General features: G+C 37.6%; 1 protein-coding gene across 10 annotated transcripts in view; it reads left to right on the forward strand.

Annotated features, from left to right (window-relative positions):
- Positions 1 to 15232, forward strand: part of RIC8B (RIC8 guanine nucleotide exchange factor B) — a 140802-nt gene that overhangs the window by 25733 nt on the left and 99837 nt on the right. The window lies entirely within an intron of this gene.

Here is a 15232-nt window from a genome sequence, read left to right on the forward strand (position 1 = left end):
AAAAGACAGCCTCTTCAATAAGTGGTGCTGGGAAAACTGGACAGCTACATGTAAAAGAATGAAATTAGAACACTCCCTAACACCATACACAAAAGTAAACTCCAAATGGATTAAAGACCTAAATGTAAGGCCAGACACTATAACACTCTTAGAGGAAAACATAGGCAGAACACTCTATGACATAAATCACAGCAAGATCTTTTTTGACCCACCTCCTAGAGAAATGGAAAGAAAAACAAAAATAAACAAATGGGGCCTAATGAAATTTAAAAGCTTTTGCACAGCAAAGGAAACCATAGACAAGACGCAAAGACAACCCTCAGAATGGGAGAAAATATTTGCAAACGAAGCAACTGACAAAGGATTAATCTCCAAAATATACAAGCAGCTCATGCAACTCAATAACAAAAAAAACAAACAACCCAATCCAAAAATGGGCAGAAGACCTAAATAGACATTTCTCCAAAGAAGATATACAGATTGCCAACAAACACATGAAAGGATGCTCAGCATCACTAATCATTAGAGAAATGCAAAACTATAGTGAGGTATCACCTCACACCAGTCAGAATGGCCATCATCAAAAAGTCTACATACAATAAATGCTGGAGAGGGTGTGGAGAAAAGGGAACCCTCTTGCACTGTTGGTGGGAATGTAAATTGATACAGCCACTATGGAGAACAGTATGGAGGTCCCTTAAAAAATTGAAAATGGAACTACCATATGACCCAGCAATCCCACTGCTGGGCGTATACCCTGAGAAAACCGTAATTCAAAAAGAGTCATGTACCACAGTGTTCATTGCAGCTCTATTTACAATAGCCAGGACATGGAAGCAACCTAAGTGTCCATGGACAGATGAATGGATAAAGAAGATGTGGCACATATATACAATGGAATATTACTCAGCCATAAAAAGAAACGAAATTGAGTTAGTTGTAGTGAGGTGGATGAACCTAGAGACTGTCATACAGAGTGAAGTAAGTCAGAAGGAGAAAAACAAATACTGTATACTAACACGTATATATGGAATCTAAAAAAAAAAAAAAAACTTTCTGAAGAACCTAGGGTCAGGACAGGAATAATGACGCAGACGTAGAGAATGGACCTGAGGACACAGGGAGGGGGAAGGGTAAGCTGGGACGAAGTGAGAGAGTGGCGTGGACACATATACATTACCAAATGTAAAATAGATAGCTAGTGGGAAGCAGCTGCATAGCACAGGGAGATCAGCTCAGTGCTTTGTGACCACCTAGAGTGGTGGGTTAGGGAGGGTGGGTGGGAGATGCAAGAGGGAGGCAATATGAGGATATATGTATACGTATAGCTGATTCACTTTGTGATAGAGCAGAAACTAACACACCATTGCAAAGCAGTTATACTCCAATAAAGATGTTAAAAAAATATATATATATATATATAAAGTAAAATTAATAGAATTAAGAAAAAACTATAACTTCACTACGAACTCAGTAAAGATTAAATGAGATAATTCCCCTCATTTGGCTAATTAAAATGCAAGAAATGATAATACTTCTTTATTTGTCAGTATTAATATATGTTTTGCATCGGTAGTGGAGAAGAGGGCTTTCTGAAAATAAAGACTCCTGCTTAAGTAGTAAGAGAAGCAGATTTGGCTGGTACTATGTTTGAAGAGAAATTAAAAGTTTTGACATGCCCATTTCTGCCCTCAGTCAAGAAGAGAAGGGTAGCTGATTGGTTTTTAAGTTTTCATTTACACCTAAGCTGTCTTTCCCATCTGTTAATGAACTCTTGATGATGCATCATGTCTTTCTCAGGATTGCTAATTAACAAAGAAACGTGAGCCAAACTTACATAATTGTTGTTACTCTGAACTCTCTTTTCAGTCTTTTGGCAGGATCACCATGATACAGAACATAGCCAGAAGGATTGTATTACTGAAAAAAATGTACATGTGCAAGAAGGGGAACTAAAGGTGAAATTTAGGAAGTGAGGAAAAAACCCCATTCACAAGGACAGTATTCATTAAATAAAAAGGGGCAATTACTGTTGCCTCCCATACTACAAGTAGGAATAAAACCCCCAAAGTGTATAGATATAATATTAAACTAAATATAAATGAAACCAGCTGCGTGAATATTCATTTAGAAAATCTCATCATCAGATTTTTATAAAGAAATTCTAAATTTGACCTCCAGAATCCTCTCTAACCTTTCTTAAAAGCGCATTGTAGATCCTGGCAGTAAGTCATTAATTGTTTAATGTTTTTGTAAAATACAATTTTTTTGATAGGTCTGTCTTCTGGAACTCACAGCATTGTTCTAACTTGATTATAGTAAGCTTATTCTAGAATTTAATACCTCTTTTTCTGTCTTGTGCGAGTGTGCACGCGTGCACACACACACTCAATATTGCTGTACGCAGAGGGCAAAAGTTTAGAACTATCAGATTTAGGTGGTTGACCTTCAGCTCCAGTTAAGAACTAAAATTAGATCCATGTGGACTATATATCCAGTGACATCCATCAGGAAGAATGTAGGCATAACCTTGAGAAACCAGGGAGGCATCATTCAAGGGATCCTGCCTTAACTGTAAAATTGCTTTCACATTTGAATTTTTATCTTAAAAATTCATGTGACTTTTTGTATTGTGAGTTTTAACACATTTGTTTATTTTTATGTAGAAACTTCCCTACCCCCACCTTTGATAAATCTTTCCGTAAAACAGTGGTTAAAGAGGATGCACAAGGATTGTCCTGTGACTTTAAGTATCCCTGGCACTGTGCCATATCTCCCGGATGTGCCTATTTTAAGAGCAGGGTCCTTATCCCATCACTATAGGAGCACTGGTTGATTGCAGTGAGAGCATAAATCAAGCATGTGGCTAACGTTGTAGACATAATGGACAACAAAGTGGGGGTGGGATGGGGAATCCATTCTTACTAAAGAGAAAGTGGTAGACTGTAAGGATAGGTATTTCACTCCCACTACAATAGAAGAACAGAAACATTAAATAATAAGAAGAAGAAGTAGAACCATGTTTAAGGGCTTAAGTCTCTTTATTTAAGGAGAAAAAAATCATTCCTCAGTAATTCCTTTCACAGACCTAGCTTATCCCAGAATTGCTTTGAATGTTGGAACACTCGTTTTTTATTTATTTCATCACCAGATATCAGTACAATGAAAAGAGAGTAGGACTGGGAGTCAAATAATAATCTTAGTCCCCTTTCCAATTGTAGCTTTCCGTGCTACCTTAAGCAAATCATTTAGCCTCCATGGTAGTCAGTTTTCATACCTATAAAATAAATATCCCCTAATGCTGTGTATGTTATTAGGTATTGTTTTCTGAAAGGAGTCAAATAAATAAAGGAAATATCAGCTTTTAAAGTTAAACAGGTTTCTTTTTCATAGTTATTCTGAGAATCTTTAATATTTTAATAAGTCTTATAAGTTTCCCAGACTTCTTCTCCCACAAAACCCATTTTTTTAGTAGAACCTTTTGCACTGCTAGTGTTTGTTGATATTAAGTAGTCATTACAGCCCTTTATAACTCTTAATATTCTGATTCTGGAAATTACACTCATTTTTTTTTTTTTGGCTCTTTGACTCTTTTCTGGCCTGTAGTTATGGTAGGGTTACTGCCAAGTTGAACTCACTGCCTGTGCTATGTGTGTACTCTGCCCCTCTTTCCAACTTGAACTAGAAAGTTATTGCATTTTCCTGTTTCTTATAAATAAAACAGACTTTAGTTTAGTCCTTGTCTTTTGCAGTGTTCACTTTCTCTGTTCACTGTTGTTTCATTGTTTTATTTGGTTGTTCAGTCATTGGCACATTTTTTTTTTTTTTTTTTTTTTTTTTGGCTGCATCGGGTCTTAGTTGCGGCTCAGGTCTTACTTGCGGCACGCAGGGTCTTCATTGAGGTGTGTGAGCTTCTCTCTAGTTGTGGTGCGTGGGCTCCAGGGCGTGTGGGCTCTGTAGTTGTGGCACACAGGGTCCAGAGCGTGTCGGCTCTGTAGTTTGCGGCACACGGGCTCTCTTCGTTGAGGCACACGAGCTCAGTAGTTGTGGCACGTGGGCTTAGTTGCCCCGTGGCATGTGGGATCTTAGTTCCCTGACCAGGGATCAAACCTGCGTCCCTTGCACTGGAAGGCAGATTCTTTACCATTGGGCCACCAGGGAAGTCCCTAGTCATTGGCCCATTTTTACTCTAAGTTAATTTATGAATCTTTACCTGAATTTCACCAACTAATAATAAAGATTTTTTAAAACCTCTGTACATTAAATCCTTTTGGTAAGCACTGTTGTTGGAGAGAAAACTAGATGTCAAATGTACATGTAGACTTATTATTTCAATCAGAAAACAAGCCTCCTTCAAGATAACTGCTATTGGCTGAGATGTTTAATTAGAGGTCTTGTTCTTAGAAATGTACAATTTTGCCTGTTACTGTGTACCATCCTCTCATTTAATAAACAACACTGTAATACATAGGGTATTATCCCATTTCACACGTAACGAACCTTATGCTCAGAAAAAACAAATAACGTGCCCAGATCTCACAGGTAATAAATAGCAAAGTGAAGGCTGTCTAACTTGGCAACTCATATTCTCTATTATACCATGTAGCCTCTTACTAAACTGTATGGTAATACTATACATACAGCACCTACATTGTAGTTACAATGTATGTGCACATAAATTTATTTAGTATTTATTTTATTCTAAGGTAGCACATACACATTATCTCATTTAATTCCCCCAACAACCCTATGAAGTAGCTACTATCATGCCTATTTTATCTTGGCTTTATTAAATAGACACTTGGTGAGTTCTTAATGAGCGAATAGATGAACAACTGAACAATGAGCAAATGAACAACTTGGCACGACCAGGCCAAGTTGGTCTAACTCTTGGTATTAGATATAGAGAGTAGTTGCTTAATCATTGAGGCAAAATATAATTTCTGTTACTTATGGAATGATGGTATAAGAGGTTCTGGATGGGGCATCAGTGGGGCATCATATTTCAAAGGTGCATTCTTATTTAAATTTAAAGCTAAGTTGTTGCAACGAAGGGACCCCAAGAAAGAAGTGATTTAAGGACTATAGGTGTTTATTACCTTTCCAAGTAACAGTCCTGAGGTGATCAACCATGCAGATGAGTAGGTCAGCTCCATGTGTTTATTCAGTGACCCAGTTTCTTTATAAGTTTGTCAAGTCATGCTTTGCCGTTGAGCGTTGTTCTAGCCTATATTGGGGCTGCCACTTCCAGGTTCTGGGCTGCAGAAGGGGACAAGAAAAGGGAGAAGGCATGCCCGCTGTCTTAATGACCCAAACCTGAAAAGGGCATACAGTGTGTCCACACACATTCCAGCAAGAGCTCAGTCATATGACCATGAAGAAGAGCTGAGGAGCGTGCTGTAGCTAGGCAGCCATGAGACTTGCCACAGTTCTGTTACTGTTTAAGAAAGGGAGAATGGATTTTGATGGACATCTATCACTTTTCACCACAATGCCTAACAATTAAACAAAGTCTTAGGAAGTATGTTTATGAGGCTTTATATTATTTCCTCATTAGTCTGGGATCTTAGTTAGTTTTTCTGCCTTGATTATATACTAGAAGAAAACTTATACAGGATAAAATGCATTCACTAGAACAGTGCTTCTCACATTATTTGTGATGAAGGACCAAGTTTTTTGTTTGTTTGTTAATTTTTCCCTAATTTGTGGTAGACCACTACTTTAAAAAATACAATAAAGATGAATCATTAAAGAAATAATCACATCCTTGGATGTCATAGCAAAGTCAAATCACTATAAAGGTTTCTGAATACATACTTTCAACTTTTTATACCTATCTCAACTTACGAACCTATCTCAGCATGGTCTGGGAACAAACAGTTTGTGAACTGGCACCAATCTGCAGATACTTTTCAGTAGTACTTGTCTCAAAAGTGTTCTCTGGGAACTTCCCTGGTGGTGCAGTGGTTAAGAATCTGCCTGCCAATGCAGGGGACACAGGTTTAAGCCCTGGTCCAGGAAGATCCCACAGGCCGCGGAGCAACCAAGCCCATGCGCCACAACTACTGAAGCCCACGCACCTAGAGCCCATGCTCCACAACAAGAGAAGCCACCGCAATGAGAAGCCCACATACCACAACGAAGAGTAGCCCCTGCTGGCCACAACTAGAGAAAGTCCACGCGCAGCAACGAAGACCCAATGCAGCCAAAAATTAATTAATTAATTAATTAATTATTTTAAAGTGTTTTCTAACTACCTCTTTAGGTTGCCAGAGTACAGTAGACTATGTCAGTATTTTAAGCAAACACATTTTCTTTGTATATAAAACTTGACTTTCGAGGAAACCTGCACAAGCCTCTTAGATAGCCGCATCCACCAGAGGGCAGACAGCAGAAGCAAGGAGAACTACAGTCCTGCAGCCTGTGGAACAAAAACCACATTCACAGAAAGGTAGACAAGATGAAAAGGCAGAGGGCTATGGACCAGATGAAGGAACAAGATAAAACTCCAGAAAAACAACTAAATGAAGTGGAGATAGGAAACCTTCCAGAAAAAGAATTCAGAATAATGATACTGAAGATGATCCAGGACCTCGGAAAAACAATGGAGGCAAAGATCGAGAAGATGCAAGAAATGTTTAACAAAGACCTAGAAGAACTAAAGAACAAACAAACAGAGATGAACAATACAATAACTGAAATGAAAAATATACTAGAAGGAATCAATAGCAGAATAACTGAGGCAGAAGAACAGATAAGTGACCTGGAAGACAGAATGGTGGAATTCACTGCTGCAGAACAGAATAAAGACAAAAGAATGAAAAGAAATGAAGACAGCCTAAGAGACCTCTGGGACAACATTAAACGCAACAATATTCACATTATAGGGGTCCCAGAAAGAGAAGAGAGAGAGAAAGGACCCGAGAAAATATTTGAAGAGATTATAGTCGAAAACTTCCCTAACATGGGAAAGGAAATAGCCACCGAAGTCCAGGAAGTGCAGCAAGTCCCATACAGGATAAACCCAAGGAGAAACACGCCGTGACACATAGTAATCAAATTGACAAAAATTAAAGACAAAGAAAAATTATTGAAAGCAGCCAGGGAGAAACGACAAATAACATACAAGGGAACTCCCATAAGGTTAACAACTGATTTCTCAGCAGAAACTCTACAAGCCAGAAGGGAGTGGCATGATATACTTAAAGTGATGAAAGGGAAGAACCTACAAGCAAGATTACTCTACCCAGCAAGGATCTCATTCAGATTCGATGGAGAAATCAAAAGCTTTACAGACAAGCAAAAGCTAAGAGAATTCAGCACCACCAAACCAGCTCTACAACAAATGCTAAAGGAACTTCTCTAAGTGGTAAACACAAGAGAACAAAAGGACCTACAAAAACAAACCCAAAACAATTAAGAAAATGGTCATAGGAACATACATATCGATAATTACCTTAAACGTGAATGGATTAAATGCTCCAACCAAAAGACACAGGCTTGCTGAATGGATACCAAAAAAAGACCCATATATATGCTGTCTACAAGAGACCCACTTCAGACCTAGGGACACATACAGACTGAAAGTGAGGGGATGGAAAAAGATATTCCATGCAAATGGAAATCAAAAGAAAGCTGGAGTCACAATACTCATATCAGATAAAATAGACTTTAAAATAAAGAATGTTACAAGAGACAAGGAAGGACACTACATAATGATCAAGGGATCAATCCAAGAAGAAGATATAACAATTATAAATATATATGCACCCAACATAGGAGCACCTCAATACATAAGGCAACTGCTAACAGCTATAAAAGAGGAAATCGACAGTAACACAATAATAGTGGGGGACTTTAACACCTCACTTACACCAATGGACAGATCATCCAAAATGAAAATAAATAAGGAAACAGAAGCTTTAAATGACACAATAGACCAGATAGATTTAATTGATATTTATAGGACATTCCATCCAAAAACGGCAGATTACACTTTCTTCTCAAGTGTGCACGGAACATTCTCCAGGATAGATCACATCTTGGGTCACAAATCAAGCCTCGGTAAATTTAAGAAAATTGAAATCATATCAAGCATCTTTTCTGACCACAACACTATGAGATTAGAAATCAATTACAGGGAAAAAAACATAAAAAACACGAACTCATGGAGGCTAAACACTACTAAATAACCAAGAGATCACTGAAGAAATCAAAGAGGAAATCAAAAAATATCTAGAGACAAATGACAATGAAAACACGACAACCCAAAACCTATGGGATGCAGCAAAAGCAGTTCTAAGAGGGAAGTTTATAGCTATACAAGCCTACCTCAAGAAACAAGAAAAATCTCAAATAAATAATCTAACCTTACACCTAAAGGAACTAGCGAAAGAAGAACAAACAAAACCCAAAGTTAGCAGAAGGAAAGAAATCATAAAGATCAGAGCAGAAATAAATGAAATAGAAACAAAGAAAACAATATCAAAGATCAATAAAACTAAAACCTGGTTCTTTGAGAAGATAAACAAAATTGATAAACCATTAACCAGACTCATTAAGAAAAAGACGGAGAGATCTCAAATCAATAAAACTAGGGGGAAAAAAAAATAAAACGACTTTTCTTTTTTTTAAAATATTTTTAGAAATCAATACTATTTCTATACATCAATTATATACTTTTAGGACCATATATAAATCATGATAGATCATTTGAATCCTCACATACACATCATAGCATGTTTTGCTTGTTTCATAGTTAAAGCCAAAGCTAATCCTAGTTTTACAGATTCATAGTGAAAAGCCTACCATTCTGGAGCTGGAAGAAGATTGCCTTAAAGACTTTTAATGCATGTTATAGAGGAAGAAGAAAACCTAATAAAGTGACATGCTGAAGGTCACAGTTAACAAATGAGAGACAGCTATAGTATGATCATGGACTTATAGTGGAAATCACACTGGAGTCAGATGATCTCAATTGAGTCCTGGCCTTCTACTTCTTAGTTGTGTCCTTAGGCAGTCATTTAAAGAATCATATAGTAAATGTTCAGTAAGCATTCCTTAGATTGAGGAACATACATGAAAGTTTTTTTGTAAACTATAAAGCACATAAGCAAATAATATTACTATAATTATTAAAATTAGGAAGTCATCCCTTCTGATGCTAAGTCCACTGCTTTTTCTGAACTCTGCTGTATTTCATGCTAAAGATTATTGAGAGCAGGAGTCGTATTTAATATTGCATCAAGTTAAAATTATGTTTATAAGGGCTCTATAGAAATGTGGAAAATGCTTATAATTACATTAAAAATTAAATTTAAGACAGGAAACAAGATTATATACACATGATGATTGTAACTGTGTAGGCTGAAGTAATATGCATGTTACTGATACTCAAATAGATTGACTAAGGATAAATCCTTCTGTCAGCTGCATATAAAATATACTAGGTAGTATAATTATGAATGTTTTTTCTATTTTCTTCAGTAGTTTGATGCATTTTACATTTTAAAGAACATATATATTTAAGTAATTTAAACTCTTCAGAAAAAAGAACTTTATATGAAGACAAATAATTTCTGCTGCTTGTATGAAAAGACTATTTTATGCCACGGGGCAAACCATCCTACCAGTACAATCACAAGAATAGCCTTTACTACTTCTCTGTTTCCGTCTTAGAAAGGAGAAGTGTCAAGACAACATTAATAGACTTCTACTAATGCTTTAAATTCAGGGAACTTCTTAGTACAGTCAGTTTATATTTGGGGTGCTTACTGTGTTCTAGTTGCTCTGCTGAGGGCTACAAGGATTATGCTAAATAAAACAATAATAGTCACAATTCAAAGAGTGCTTATTACACCCCAGAGTCTATTTCACAACAGCCCTCTGAGAAGTAAGTGATATTATTCCCATTTTACAAATGAGAAAGTGAGACTCAGAGAAGTAAAATAACATGTCTGAATCACACAGTGGTAAAACTGGGTATTAAAACCAGGTTTTTCTGATTCAAAAGCCACTATAGTACATTTTCTTCTCTCATAAAAGAAAGATGTGCTTTCCACCTTCAGAGAGCTTTTAGTAGTTGAGGCAAACTCATAAAAAGAAAACAGAAAGAATGTACTAAGCACCAATGATTGCTACAAATTTTGGTTTGGGTGTTCCTTGGAGGGGAAGAATGTTGGGGGCTGAAGTGGTTAGGAAGAACTTTATATCAAAAGTTAATTTTAAGCTTAGCTTTGGAGAATGGTTAAAACTTAAATAGTCAAAGAGGGAGAAGGACTCATGCAGGTAGAGGGGAGATGGTAAGAAAGCAAAAAAGCTCTATATGAGATAATTCAAAAGGAATACAACTAGAGAGGAGGGTTTGATCGGGGAATAATATGAAAGAGAAAACTCAAAAAGCAGGGTGGAGGATCTTAAATGCTAAACTGAGGACTTTGAGATTTTTACCTTATAATAATATATAAATGATAACCAGTACTGAGCACTTAACACATTCCGGGCACTGTTCTAAGTACTATACATGTGTGATGTCGTTTAAGTCTTACAGTAGATGAGGCCCAAGGAGTCAGTAACTTGCCAAGGTCACACCATTAGAAGACAGTAGAAGAACCAGCCTTTGAACACAAGAAATTTAAATCCAGAACCCCTGATCTTAATCACAACACTGTTCTGGTTCTAGAATCCATGGTAAGTTGAACAAGTTTTAGGCCCAGGACCACTGATCTTAAGTAATACACTTCACACCTCTAGTGATTTTTAACATTTAAGAAAGGTAATGTGACCAGATAATGACATCCCATTCCTATTCCTGCCACCCTTATACATCTTTAGGACAGTTGAGGAGAAGTTAAGGTATTTGTGTTAATGGCTTTCAGCTCTGCCTACTTTTCTGTGCTTATCTGGTCAGCTACTGTCAGTTAACCCCTGGCCCCGAACATCCAAGTTATGTCAGTCCATTGTTGGTTGTAGTTTAGTGGTTCTCAGAGTGTGGCTCCTGAACCAGAAGCGACAGCGTCAACTGGGAACTTGTTAAAAGTCCCAATTCTGGCCTCACTCCAGACCTACTGAATCAGAAACTCTGGAGGTGAGTACAACAATCTGTGTTTCAACAATCCTCACCTAAAGATTATCATACTAAGTGAAGTAAGTCAGAAAGAGAACGACAGATACCATATGACATCACTTATATGTGGAATCTAAAATACGACACAAACGAACATATCTACGAAACAGAAACAGACTCACAGACACAGAGAACAGACTTGTGGTTGCCAAGGGGGAGGGTGGTGGGGAGGGAAGGATTGAGAACTTGAGATTAGCAGACAAACTATTATATACAGGATGGATAAACAACAAGGTCTGTTGTATGACGCAGAGACCTATGTTCAGTATTCTGTGACAAACCGTAATGGAAGAGAATATGAAAAAAAAAAAAATATATATATATATATAACTGAATCACTTTGCTGTACAGCAGAAATTAACACTGTAAATCAACTGTACTTCAATAAAATTAACAACAACAACGAGTAATCCTTTAGGTGATTAGCATGCATGCTGAAGTTTGAGAACCATTACTGTAGTATACTCTAGGGTTTCCATTCCGGAGCAAACTACCAAAAATTTTTGACAATACCTGGTATTAAGATTGAGAATCTCAATCTTGAGTCTCTGCTGCTGGGTCTTGCAGTCTAACTTTTCGGAAATAGCCATGGCTCCTAAGCTAACGAGCATTTTAAAAGGGCTTTTCCTCAGCCTCTCTGAAGTAATTATACTTTGTAAGCACACCTAAGCTTTGCTTTATGACTTTAGTTCGTTCCTGAAAACCTACCTCTAAGGAAAACGTTTTTAACTTAGAAGGTATTTCCATCCATTCTAATGGAAAAAAAATTATGTGTTCCATGGTTATCTAAGATACCAAAATAGTTTCAGATTTAAAAATATATCAGTTGAACAATGATAACAAGTTTGTATAAATAAATACTTTGAAAGTAAATAAAAACAGTTTGTACTTAAAATGTTATGTAATGATGATTTATTGTACTTGCAAAATGAGGAAGAGAAGACTTGATAGTGAGAGGTGGTTGGTGGTGGAATACAAAGGAGTTATTCTTTGGAAGGGGCTGGAGAGTCAGGTGGTAGACTTTAAAGCTGGTAATCTTTGGGAGTCTGTGGTTATCTTGCACTTAAAGACAGCTGTAGCACACTTGGGCCAGCCACTGGGATACAGATGAAACATAGCCTCTGTTCTCAAGGAGCCTGGAAAAGGAGTGAGATGCCCCAACAGCTCACTCTGTTAAAAGGAACTAAGTGCTTGTTGGAACTAAGTGCTATATAGAAAGAGAGCAAATGAGGGAGTGGCTTCGGAGTCTTCTAGACCCCTTAGTCCTCAAATTAAACCTTAGAAAAAGAGTGGGGTCCTGACTGGTGGAAATGGGGACAGAGTAGGCCATGCTGAGAGAATGGAAGGAGAAAGGTTCAGGACATATGGTCAGGGGATTGGGAGTCCCTTTGGAGCACTTGGAAAAGAAAGGAGAAGGAGAGTATGTGTGTGACGGAGACAGCAGTAGGAAAGGGGACACAGCTTATTTCAACTGCATTCTGTGGGCAACAGGGAGCTATGGAAAGTGTTTGAAGAGAACAGAGCATGTTTTAGGAAGAGTAAAATCAACTGAAAAAAAGTTATAGCACAGGAAAATAACATTAGGGCAAAATAAAGGTGAAACAGGAGCACCTTTGAAACATAGAAGTCGCGCATGCACTCAACAGATGGAGCAATCGTAAAGAATGCTACCTCTTCAGTGTTCTTGCTTGGTGTTCATGTGCAAAGCAAAACTTTCTGATTCATCCAGTTGTGGTACATGGTTTATTTGTTCTTTGTTCTTTATAATATTCTCTGAAGAGAAATGATCGTATGGAGTACAGCGATGAGTGTGTCTGTTAACTATTCCTTTGTTATATTTTTATGTCTGATTTTTTTCAAGTTGTAATACAAAAAAGGGAGGGGTCATTGTCCAAGAAGTGGTATTACTTTTCAAGGGACATTACAGCAAAAAGCTACCTAACTGTTGTCATGTGAGGCAAGTCTGTGATGAGAAATGACATCAACTATGATGAGTTTAAAACAACTATGACTGAAAACTGTGCTTAAAACAGTCTCGGTTGCTGATCTCCTACAAGCCTTTAAATGAGGCAATTTTTAACTATAAATTTTATAGGCCTCTCTAATTTCTTTTATGTAGCCTTCTTATGTCCCAGAGTTTAATAGTCCATTTGGCTAATAGCCTTGGCTATGCCAGTTTGTATTCATATTTTGCTTTTTTTCTTTCTTGAGTCTGAAGGTGGAGGAAGAAGGAAGCCATATTACCCACAGTTTTTTTTTTCTGGATTTTATTGTTGCTCTTGTTTTTGGTTTAGAAAGAAAAGAGCTAAAGATTTCTGTGTTTTATTAGATATGTAGAACTCCAAATTCACATATATAGTATTTTATAATATCATATTTATTATGTATTTCTTAACTAGGAATGTAGATAATTTCCCTCTTGAGTAAAATTGTATGGGAGCAAAGGTTATTTAACTCCACCACCCAGGAATATACCACATAGGAAATAGTATGTAGAAGGTACTTTTTTTTTTTGTCTTGGATGTGAAAGATCTGAAATTGGAGAAAATTTCCCATTTTTTATATTTTTAATAGTAGGCACATTATACTTTCCTTCACCCCAAAACTGCATTCATGAAAAAAATGCTTTAACAATGATATTAAAACATTAAATGGAAGTCCCTTCCAGTTATCAGGTATGTTAAAGGATAGAGTGCCTTTTTTTTTTTTTGGCTGCCCCGGGTCTTAGTTGTGGCCTGCGAGATCTAGTTCTCTGACCAGGGATCGAACCCAGGCCCCCTGCATTGGGAGTGCAGAATCTTAACCACTGGACCACCAGGTAAGTCCCAGGGATAGAGTTTTTTTTAGCTTGTTAGGTTAATTTCCTTCCCACCTCCATCTAGAGAGCATAGTACATTTAAAATGGGCATTTCCGGGTTTCCCTGGTGGCGCAGTGGTTAAGAATCCGCCTGCCAATGCAGGGGACATGGGTTCGAGCCCTGGTTCAGGAAGATCCCACATGCCGTGGAGCAATTAAACCCGTGCACCACAACTACTGAGCCTGCACTCTAGAGCCCGCATGCCACAACTACTGAGCCTGCATGCCACAACTACTGAAGCCTGCGTGCCTAGAGCCCGTGCTCTGCAACAAGAGAAGCCGCCGCAATGAGAAGCCCATGCACCGCAATGAAGAGTAGCCCCCGTTCACCGCACCTAGAGAAAGCCCGCGCACAGCAACAAAGACCCAATGCGGCCAAAAATAAATAAATAAAATAAATAAATTTATAAAAAAATAAAAAATAAAATTGACATTTCCATAGCTGTTTGACTCAGATGTACTGAGAAGATGCACATGGCCTAGGATTCCTGCCAAGATCATAATGCTTGACCCACAGATAGCCTCTTTTTAAAAAAGTTAAAGTCTGATGATAGGTTAATAGAAACTTTGTAAAACCTTGTATTGGTCATAGTTGTTGTTGCTGTTATTTTAATAAAATGTAACGGGTATAGAAATGGTCAGCAGTGGAATGGTTATACCTGCTTGCTGCACATATAAGGTTTGAGATTCAGAGACCCAGATCTGCAGTTTATGGAGAAGAAAGCTGGACATTGAATTTTGAGAGAATTATCAGTGGTTCTTAAATTTGGCGATGACAGAAATAACTATTTTTCAAAAAATTCAAGATAGAGTACACTTTGGGTCCAAATAAAGAGTTGTTTCTGAGATAGTGGTAGCAAAATTTGGAACCAGGACTACTACATATATTTGTGTAATCTGTGCCCTGCACCAAGAGAACAAAGGGAAGCTTAAGATCCTGCCCACACTCTGAGCTTCCCAAGCCATGTGTCCTGGCACAGGGCTGCCCAGAGGAAGAGGGCTGTTTTGTAATTTGTCTACCCAGTAGGAACATTTTTTGCAGTTAGCCTGGAGAGGGGCACCTTTTTGCAGTTGACTCAAAGGCATCATATATGCTAGCTGAGCCCTCTTTGGAACCCAACACTTGGAATAATTTTTATCAGTGTTGGCAGCAAAAGATCTCTGGGGTCACTTGATGATTAAATGTTATTACACGTTAGCTAAAGAGAGTTCTAAGGTTTATAAAACATGGGACTACTGCAGTAGTACTA

This window comes from Balaenoptera borealis (assembly GCF_965194805.1).
Source record: "Balaenoptera borealis genome assembly, chromosome: 13".
Classification (NCBI taxonomy): domain Eukaryota; kingdom Metazoa; phylum Chordata; class Mammalia; order Artiodactyla; family Balaenopteridae; genus Balaenoptera; species Balaenoptera borealis.